Source organism: Schistocerca cancellata, chromosome 8 (genome assembly GCF_023864275.1).
Source record: "Schistocerca cancellata isolate TAMUIC-IGC-003103 chromosome 8, iqSchCanc2.1, whole genome shotgun sequence".
Taxonomy (NCBI): Eukaryota; Metazoa; Arthropoda; class Insecta; order Orthoptera; family Acrididae; genus Schistocerca; species Schistocerca cancellata.
Window position 1 is genome coordinate 490127322 of NC_064633.1, and position 11175 is coordinate 490138496.

The window sequence follows — 11175 nt, forward strand, 5'->3', positions numbered from 1 at the left end:
GACCAATAATGATATACTTCCTTCCGACCATGGGATCTATACTCTACCTGCTGAGACATGGTCCATATCCCAGCTACTTACTAAAAATACGACAGTGCACCACAGACACTTCTGAATGTGGAGCAGTCTGGGAATGTGCCACTATGCCAGATGTTACAGATCAGGACAGGAACGCTTCCGATAAATCAAGTCATATTAACGAGGAATGAGGAACTGTGGCATAAGCTGAACTTGCTGAGTTCTAAAATATCAGCTTATGAACTCCAAGTCTACATGGCTGAGAGGCCTACATCATGACAACGAGACGCGCCACGGCAGAACACCCACCTATTACAACCTTCCGAAAGCAGTGAGGAGATGAGCCTCGGGAAGGTACAGGAAGGATTTTCTAAGACCCTGACAGACTCCTCCCCATATCAACACCTTGTGTGGCACAGTAGCGCAGCCCCTGTGAATCCTGAGCCGTACCCCAGTGCGCCGGGGCTAACTATCCAGACAAATTAGAAATCCAGCTTGGTTATCATACCAAGTACAGTAGTGTAGTGTAATGTTGTATAGCAGTGTAGTCCAGAATTATAAATTACAAATTTTGTGATGTAGCAATGCTGTACACTGCAGCAGGCCAGTAGAGTTTGCCATCTGGATTCTGGATGAACATATAACTGTGCACCAGATGGCCAAATGGTCGTATGTAGACTTTTTTCTTTTACCCAAAAAAAAAAATATTTTTCTTCTTATATAGATATTCTCTGTGGTTTTCTTCCCTTAAACACGTTAATTTATTTTAAAGTATTTTGTGCTAAATTCATGCCAATTCATGTGCAATATTTTGTCTGTTCTTGTATATAAATAACAAACTAAAAGAAAATAGCAAACTACTAAATACGTCATCAAGGAACCGTAACATGCAGATCTGTCCGTGGTAACCCACTCGCTCATCGATATAGTTCTTTACATCCCTCTTCTATACACAAGCTAAATATCGGCGACGGCAATGTGTGACGATATCGTACACATTTCCTGATTTTTAGCTTCTAGTATCATTACATTCTCGTCAGTGCTGTCTATTGCAGGCTGCTTCGGATCAAGGGAGTGGATTACTGCTCCTTGAAGTTGATACACTGCCTAAGAAAAATTTAAGCCCATTCCACTTCATCAATAGCAATATCACAGAAAAACGGTAAAGAGCATGAAGCACGCAGCAACACACCAGACTACAAAACAATATCTGCCGAATACATGATTTCCATACCTCGAACCGTTAATGTAATATTATTATGCACGTCACCATTAACTTTTATTCCGAACTCACGAGGGACCGAACTCAGCCTCGAACTGCATGTCGCTTGCAATCGCTGCAATGGCGCTTCAATCACAGAACGCTGGGGACAACTCTCGGGAACTCGTTGAGTAAACGCATTTATCATACAACAAACCATTCCACAAGAAACAACATACAGGGAAACTCTCGTTCTGGTCCTGCCGCGTGGTCACGCGACGAGGGCGCCTCTACTGGGGCCTTGCTGAATGCTGGACAGAATCAAAACAAGAGCCCTGGTCGAGCAGCGCAACAATTGGGAACGCCGGTCGGCCGGAAGAAAGGCTGCAGTGCCAATTAGGGGCGCAATTAGAAGTGGCCGCCGAGGGCGGGCGTTAATTAATTGCCTTAATTGCCGTTCCCAGCACCTGGCTCCTCGGCGCGGCTTGTTGACGCTTTGCAGACCCGTGGCTGCCGCGTAGAAATGCGAGCGTGTCGGAAAAATTCGCACACAGACGCACAGCGCAGCTGCAACCTAGAAGAAAGCGTAGACTACTTCCGGCGCAATCGCTATGCAAGCGCCCTCACAAGCCAATGGGATTCGTGACGCGCCATTCTCGTAGTTTCCAACTCACACTCATCGCAATTTACTCTCTGAAAGCGCTGTAGAAAAATAACTAAATGAACTATTGTGTTTATTGATTTTGAAAACCCTTACATTAGTAAGGTACCAACGTTTCATAAGAAAATTGCTTTGATACGGCCTCTTGCGAGATACCTCTTCGTCCAAGAAGTAGAATATTATTCTCAAAGGAAAGCTAGTAAAGTTACAAGTAAGGGTTCAACTCACGAGCAGGTTTCCACCGTGAATATTTTAACACTGTAGTAGCGATTTGGAAGTTACCAGCTCGACACTACTACTTACTTAACAGTGGCCTACAGTTCAACCACTCTGAACGCCAATATCTACATCTACAGCTATACTCTGCAAACTTCCATGAGGTGCATGGCAGAGGGTACATCCAATGTATCAGTTATTAGGGTTTTTCTCGTCCCATTCACGTATGGAGCGCGGAAGATACATTTACATTGTGGGGGCCTCCCTTGGCCTGTTCGGATGTACATTGCCGGCCATTAACATTACGATACCAGGCGTATATTAAGTGTATACAATATAGCAGGAGTAGTAAATCACAAATTTGGTTCCAGAGACCTTTCCAGGTCTCAAACATCTACCATGTATATATGCAGACTGAAGCGACGAATGAAAATTAGTATCAATGCCGTAGTCGGAAGCCTGGTCTCCTGCTCATTAGGCAGATGCATTAACCACTACTACCCTGGCACACTGGCTGGCACAACACCATGGGCTGCTGCCGTACCACACCTCCGTCCTTACTCCGAATTTCCATTCACGTCGCGGTCCACTTGGTGTTCCCTCTAAACTCGAACTCGTAGGCTCTCCAACTGTACTGCAACAGCACCTCCCCATCGAACAAAGTGGGCTGAGGCCTGAATGGGAATCTGGATTGACGAGGGAGGCGTAGTAGGGTAGTAGTCCGTGCTGTTGTGCAAAACCACTGTGCCAGGGTGGTGTAGTGGTTAGCGCATCTGCCTAGTGTGTTGGAGACCTTTGTTCGAATCCCGGCCTTGATACAAATTTTCATTTGTCGCTACAATCGACATGCATACATTAAATTTGTAGTTGATTTGCGGGTATACACAGAGCAAAATTTAGTACACAGTGCTGCCAACTTTTACACGAACAATGCCTCTAACATGGCTGGGCATAGAGAAATACCAAGCTTGGATGAGAGTTGTGGGAACTTTGCCCCATGCTGCTTCAACTCGAAAGCGGAGTTCATGTCTAGGTTAGCTACAGCGTGCCTGTCTCTCGGCACTCCACGAACAGAATGTTTTCATTGCGTGAGAGATCTGGAGAAGTTGCTGCCCAGGGCAACAATCGAACAATCCATGTGTCGGGGTAGGTGAGAACAGCACGCCTCGTGCAGGTATTCAAAGAACTAGCCACAGGAATGTAGAAGAACTGGAGACTCTCGAACAACACTTTCCTCCTGAATCTGGGGAACTGCGATCACAACTACAGGTGAAAGCATAACCGCCAAAAAACAGTTTTCTTAGGGAAATGATAGGCTCAAATTGAGCAAACAAACAACGCAATATCGGCGAACCTCTGATCACAGCAAACCTGACGGGCAACGCCAGTTGTATTGGTACAGCTAACTATCCGGCACTAACAGGAAAGTCGAACACACAAGACAGAAACAAACTCCCAATGACCTCACACAAAGGGCTGCCGATTCCATGATCACATTGACCCGTCAGATGACGAATTTGTATGTTACAGGTACGCTCACGCCATCTGGCCTAGGAGATACCATCAGAGACCAGCTACAATGGTAACACCCGCCTACCAACATTTCATAACACCCACAAATGAAATGCCAGTAGCCCCAACACCAGCCCAGACTATCGCAAAGGTTCCCTCCCGCCCTCCCGGCATTTGCAGTGGCACTTTCTTCCCTCTCCCATTCAAACCGCTACTCTTCAATCGCTTTCTGTCTGCTATCTCCTAGATCGGACCATATTGTAGGTGATCACACCCAGACGTACGGACATCATCACAAACCCGCACCCTGTGATTCCTCGATTCGAATACAAAACATTACATAGAGGTGACAGCAAAACTTTTTGTGTTGGTCACTATGCTACTGCGGGCGTGGAGGGGCTCCACTTCTTCCAGACAGCACAGTCAGCATGCACTCTTTCGTTACACTGTTGAAAGATAAGGTCAAAGGGGCCTCAACACGTAAAAAATAATTCCTCTTGTCCAAAGAACCGACTATACAAAACCAGACGTGGTCGTGTTAGTGCGCAATGGTACTCAACACCATCACGCCAAGTGCTGTCCATCGTGATCTTGGGACTCATCTGAAAAGACGAAGTGGTTCACTCCTGCAACCTTGTGTTGTCCTCGGATGTAGCCCTGCCCATGTGTCTCTCTCTGTTGTCGCTTCAAGAGAAGCTATGACAATGATCGCCGTGCTAACAATCTTTGGTCCTTCACATTGTACTGTCCGTCTGAATACGTCTCTTTCTGCAAATTCAAGATGCGTGACGTGGCTGCACAATTTTGCATGGCCGAGCAAACAATATGTCTGTCCTCTCGAGTGCTAGTCGCACGAAGCCGCCGACACCCAATATGACATTCAATACAGGCCTCCTTAACATATCGATTCCATACTCGCATGACAGTCGTGGCATTCCGTCCAATGCAAGCGCGCAAAGATAAACTGCCGGCTCGACAGGCCACTATTCTACCACTTTTGAATTCCGACACATGTTCTCACAAACAAACGACATTCAAATGTGATTTTAGAATGAGAAGTGAACTGTGTAATTTTTCCTTATATGTAGAACGTAACTAAGGCAATTTTGTGTGAGTGCGCGGAAATTCTAATCATCTGCATATCCAATCATGTAGTAGACTTCAGCCAATGTGACGTTTCTTGCATGCCGTCCTGATGGTTTTGTACACTCCTGGAAATGGAAAAAAGAACACATTGACACCGGTGTGTCAGACCCACCATACTTGCTCCGGACACTGCGAGAGGGCTGTACAAGCAATGATCACACGCACGGCACAGCGGACACACCAGGAACCGCGGTGTTGGCCGTCGAATGGCGCTAGCTGCGCAGCATTTGTGCACCGCCGCCGTCAGTGTCAGCCAGTTTGCCGTGGCATACGGAGCTCCATCGCAGTCTTTAACACTGGTAGCATGCCGCGACAGCGTGGACGTGAACCGTATGTGCAGTTGACGGACTTTGAGCGAGGGCGTATAGTGGGCATGCGGGAGGCCGGGTGGACGTACCGCCGAATTGCTCAACACGTGGGGCGTGAGGTCTCCACAGTACATCGATGTTGTCGCCAGTGGTCGGCGGAAGGTGCACGTGCCCGTCGACCTGGGACCGGACCGCAGCGACGCACGGATGCACGCCAAGACCGTAGGATCCTACGCAGTGCCGTAGGGGACCGCACCGCCACTTCCCAGCAAATTAGGGACACTATTGCTCCTGGGGTATCGGCGAGGACCATTCGCAACCGTCTCCATGAAGCTGGGCTACGGTCCCGCACACCGTTAGGCCGTCTTCCGCTCACGCCCCAACATCGTGCAGCCCGCCTCCAGTGGTGTCGCGACAAGCGTGAATGGAGGGACGAATGGAGACGTGTCGTCTTCAGCGATGAGAGTCGCTTCTGCCTTGGTGCCAATGATGGTCGTATGCGTGTTTGGCGCCGTGCAGGTGAGCGCCACAATCAGGACTGCATACGACCGAGGCACACAGGGCCAACACCCGGCATCATGGTGTGGGGAGCGATCTCCTACACTGGCCGTACACCACTGGTGATCGTCGAGGGGACACTGAATAGTGCACGGTACATCCAAACCGTCATCGAACCCATCGTTCTACCATTCCTAGACCGGCAAGGGAACTTGCTGTTCCAACAGGACAATGCACGTCCGCATGTATCCCGTGCCACCCAACGTGCTCTAGAAGGTGTAAGTCAACTACCCTGGCCTGCAAGATCTCCGGATCTGTCCCCCATTGAGCATGTTTGGGACTGGATGAAGCGTCGTCTCACGCGGTCTGCACGTCCAGCACGAACGCTGGTCCAGCTGAGGCGCCAGGTGGAAATGGCATGGCAAGCCGTTCCACAGGACTACATCCAGCATCTCTACGATCGTCTCCACGGGAGAATAGCAGCCTGCATTGCTGCGAAAGGTGGATATACACTGTACTAGTGCCGACATTGTGCATGCTCTGTTGCCTGTGTCTGTGCGCCTGTGGTTCTGTCAGTGTGATCATGTGATGTATCTGACCCCAGGAATGTGTCAATAAAGTTTCCCCTTCCTGGGACAATGAATTCACGGTGTTCTTATTTCAATTTCCAGGAGTGTAGTTTTAATGACCAGCATTGTACTTTGACAAGTTGCTGTACAACGTATTCAACTCCTAGTGATTAGTGTATAAAGGTTAATTTGATTTTGGAATTTATTTTCTGAGTATTTTACTATTGCACTTTTCAAACACAGCAGCTGATGATGACTTGGTAAGAAGTCGAAACCGGGAATGATACCATTTGTGTGATAGGAACACACGGTTTACTAACGTTAATTGTGGCCCTTTTCAGTATCATCCAGCATCATCCTTAGCAATTCTTGAAGACTGCATGCAGGAACCTGGGGACTCTGTAGGATTTACGGTGGGTATCGGTGGAACGGCTATAACTAAACGCGTGTGTCGTCTTCCCAGTGCTTGCATCTGTACCGCTTAGGCGTGAAACACGTAGTAGTTCGGAAGCACCAGGAATATGTCACCAGAAAAGATGAAGTGGTGGGTCTCAACAAGACATCGATGCCAATTCTAAGAATCAGCGCACAGCAGCAGACACGGCAGTTCCGACTAAGACGTGGTAGCTGTTGCCAGAGAACAACCGGCGTGTGAATAAAGGTATACAGCGCGATTGTGGACAAAACGACAGAGAGCAGCGTTTTTAGTAGAAGACGATTACTAAGTTTGGAAAGTACATTCTTTTGCACAGAAATGATTATTACCGAACATGAAAGACAACTTTCAGTGCAGAGATGATCGCTGACGCGAATTGGAGACAGTTAATTAGCAATCTTATTAACATGGAAAGCAAGGGACGTTAAACCTAAACAACGGGCTACAATGATGGACAGGAATCCAACTCTGACTTTCGTGATTAATGCTTTTACAACAGATTCAACTCGTCACCCTCGAGCCTAGATCCTGCCTCTCTTTTTTCACCATTCGTAGTCTACAGATTCAAAGACTGAATGAGGACTGAATGATATTGCTACCGTTGAATTGAGTAAGAAAGAAAGTCGATTAGTAATGAAGATAAACGTAGGAACGCACGATGATCCCCATGTCCTACACGGGGCAATATGCGCTCGCCTTCTTCCAACTAAAGAATGGAATCACTCAGCCACAGTTAGATCTATATTTTAATGTGGAATCCCAGTCATGGCGATAGGTGACAATTTTCACATACCAAGGCACTTACCGAGCGAGGTGGCGCAGTGGTTAGCACACTGGACTCGCATTCGGGAGGACGACGGTTCAATCCCGTCTCCAGCCATCGTGATTTATGTTTTCCGTGATTTCCCTAAATCGTTTCAGGCAAATGCCGGAATGGTTCCTTTGAAAGGGCACGGCCGATTTCCTTCCCCATCCTTCCCTAACTCGAGCTTGTGCTCCGTCTCTAATGACCTCGTTGTCGACGGGACGTTAAAAAACACTTACCTAACCAAAGCACTACCAACGCTGAAATTTCGTTTCGTCATAGAAAAAAGTCCTAAGATCGACCGGGGATTAAATCCGACCTCTTGAATTTGTAGCCGTGACCAAGCCAGCGGATCCGTATCTACTTTTACTATATTATATTTACTGTACTACCTTGTTGATCTATATCTGAAGCAAAACATTCAGCCTTCAAACTCGCAAATACTGAGTTGTATTTCGAAATAAAAGTTGCGAAACTATGAACAAATTCACCAATAAGGTTGACAAGGGGATACAAAAATACTGAACAGTCTCCCATTTGCTGATGACTTTGCTATAGTTTTTGAAAATATGATACCTGCTGTAATGCTCGAAATTTCTGAGAACAGAATAATCAGGTAATTAATCGGATGTGCGATCGTTGAACTGTTCCTAGTGACCTTCAGTTCGTTGCCACCAACTGGACTACCACCCAAGCTACACTGCATCCTTTCATCATATACTATAAACGGGAGGGAAAACTAAAACCAACTGCTAGAAATCATAAAGCAAACCTTGCCTTTTGCACTTAAAAAGATTACTTACTTTTCTGATGGCAGCGCTGCACAATATAAAAATAGAAAAACTTCCTTAATTTGTGTTTGCATAAAGCTGATTTTGAAGTTGAGGCAGAGTGGGAGTTCTTTGCAACATTCCATGGCAAGAGTGCATGCAATGGCCTTGACAGAACTGTTAAGTGGCTAGCTGCTAAAGCCAGCTTACAAAGGCCATATGACCAACAAATCTTAACACCCAATTCACTTTATGTATTTGCCATGGAAAACATAAAAAACATAGACTTTGAATATTGCACAACAGAGGACTATGAACTGACCAAAGAATACATACTTCCCCGGTTTAGTGAATCAAAAGCAATTGTGAGAACACAAAAGTTTCACTCATATAAACTGTGCACAGAGAGTCAAATTACTGTCAAGCCTTATTGTTTTAGTCTGGATGAGTCTCTTGAATATGTGACAACAATGAACCAAATAACACCGTCACATATGGAACATATTGCTGCTGGTTTTGTGACAGTAGCGTACGATGACTCTTGGTGGCTAGGATGCATTGAAGAAAAATACAATGACAGGTACCAAATAAATTTTTTACACCCAAAGTGTCCAGCCCAGTCTTTTTACTATCCACAACCAAGAGATATATTAGATGTCCCATGAAATACTCTTTTACAAACAGCGAATCCAACAACAGCTATGGGAAGAACCTACACTTTAAGTGCTAAAGAAATGAAAAATGAAGATTTCTTATGTTGCTTTGGAAAAATATCTTAAAAGATCATAAAAGAAGCACGTTTAAATTATGTTACACCTACCCTTACTAAACAGTAAGTTGTATAAATACCATGTGTATTAACTTTGTAAATACCAATTAGTATTAGAAATACAGTTCTATCCATGCAAATATCAGCAAGTTAATCTTTTTCCCTAGTGAAATTACTTATATGCCAATTTCTAATATAAGGAACTTGTTGTAAATGATTACAAATAACACTGGAAAACCAAGAAAAAGATAATCTCTGCCATTTACAACTAAGGATGAAGGTGAGTGGCTTTATTCAAAATTTTAACTTGTAGCACGTATATTACCAATTAAAATGTGTTCACTTCCTTCTGATGCATAGTTAAAAGAATCATGAAAATTAAATTAAAACAACACTATTTCATTTAATGATTTAACAAACAATAAGAGGGTAATGCTGCATAAAAAGGCTAACATAATAATTTAAGTCTGTTAGAATTACATAGGCCTACCTTAGTATTCATAGCCTAGAAATAGTCTGCTTTTCACCTCACTAGTGTGTATTGCGGTAGTAAAATATTATTTTATACAAGAACCCATTGAGATCCCATCTTGAAATTTTGCATGCATGTGGTCAGTTAGACTGGACAACACATACAATTTTTATAACAAAAATTCGAGGATACGTATTTTGGACATTTCAAAAAATGTTTTTTTGGAATAGTTTAAAATTTTCAGATTTAGGTAGCATAGTCATGTTACATATCAAATTGAATGGAATTTTTAGAGGAAAAGAATGGTGCAAGTTTGAGCTCTCTAGATTGTGTAGTTTTTGAGCTCCAGCATTTAAAAAAATCATCGATTGATCAAAAACAGAGGTTTTTTTTTAGTTTTAAACTCTTGAAACTCAAAAACCAAAGGTCAGAAAATTTTGAAATTTCATATTTAAACTAGTGTTAGTGGGTACATTACCTGAAAAAAATTTTCATCCAAATCTGAGAGGTCATGGTTCAAATCTTGTAGTACAATTGGTTGATTTGACATGGAATGACCCTGTTGATGAAGAAGACTCTAGTGTTTTTAATGTCTTTTTCCTTTTTACTTTCACCACATTTCTGAACAAAATGTAAACCTTATTGGCTCGCACATGTCACAGGAACAATGCATTTGTGGCACGCTTTCGAGTTCCTACGCACCAGGGACACACCAGCAGTTGGTGGCAACGAACTGAAGGTCACTAGGAACAGTTCAACGATCGCACATCCGATTAATTACCTGATTATTCTGTTCTCGAAACCAGTTTTCATTTGGCGAGCCGGGCTTTACGTAAAGATGCAGCGCTCCACTTCCTTAGAATCTTAGTAATTTGTAGACATTGGCGGTAACGAAGCGGGGGAAGTAGTTACGTATACAGGTTCACTATCATGAGGTGCGATTAAAATGTCGAGTCAGCGGGAAGATGTCACTCTCTTTCAGGCACGGGTGACAGAAAACTGAAATTACTTGACACGAGGCAGCCCTTGATGTTCTGTAACGAGACGACGGTCCAAATCTGTTTTACATCAAGATGCATAACGTCATCCCCGAATTTTAAACTCGATGCCCGTTGTTATAGAAAATGTGATTCACAAGCTCCGCCTTGCAACAAAACAGGTTTGATTTCATCCAGACATACTATAATGCACTACCTGTGTTGTTCACAAGTACCATGAGGAACATTGCATCGTACTTCTTAACAGCATAAGCAGTGAAATATCGTATTTATCCGTCGACACCGGGCAGTCAACTTTAATTAAAATGCCTACCTTGTAGGGGCATACACGTAATGAATGTGCGAGTGCAGGTTAAAGCCAAATGTCTGACGACATATGGAAGTTTGGGTCTGGACCTGAATAGTGCTCGGATGCCTGATGGTAAGGTGACCGCTCGTCATAAAAGGGAAATGCGGGTTCGAGTCGGACCTGCACAAATTTTCATTGTCACCACTACATTATACAGCCGACTGTCGTCCATATTCGCATCAGCGAATATATTTCATGTCACTCAAACATGTTCCAAGACACGCTGAGAGTTGTTTCACTACAACTACACTGAGTGCCAATGTTGACAAACACTAACGCTTTCGTCTCCCAATAAAATTTTTTCCCCAATGTTATAATTTCACGCCAATTTTTTTGCTTCACACAAATTATCTGAATATAACTTTGTTGCTCATGGCATACTGCATTCATCACGGGTCTGTGGGCGAGATGGGGAGGCAGTCAAGGAAATAACAAAATGAAATCTAA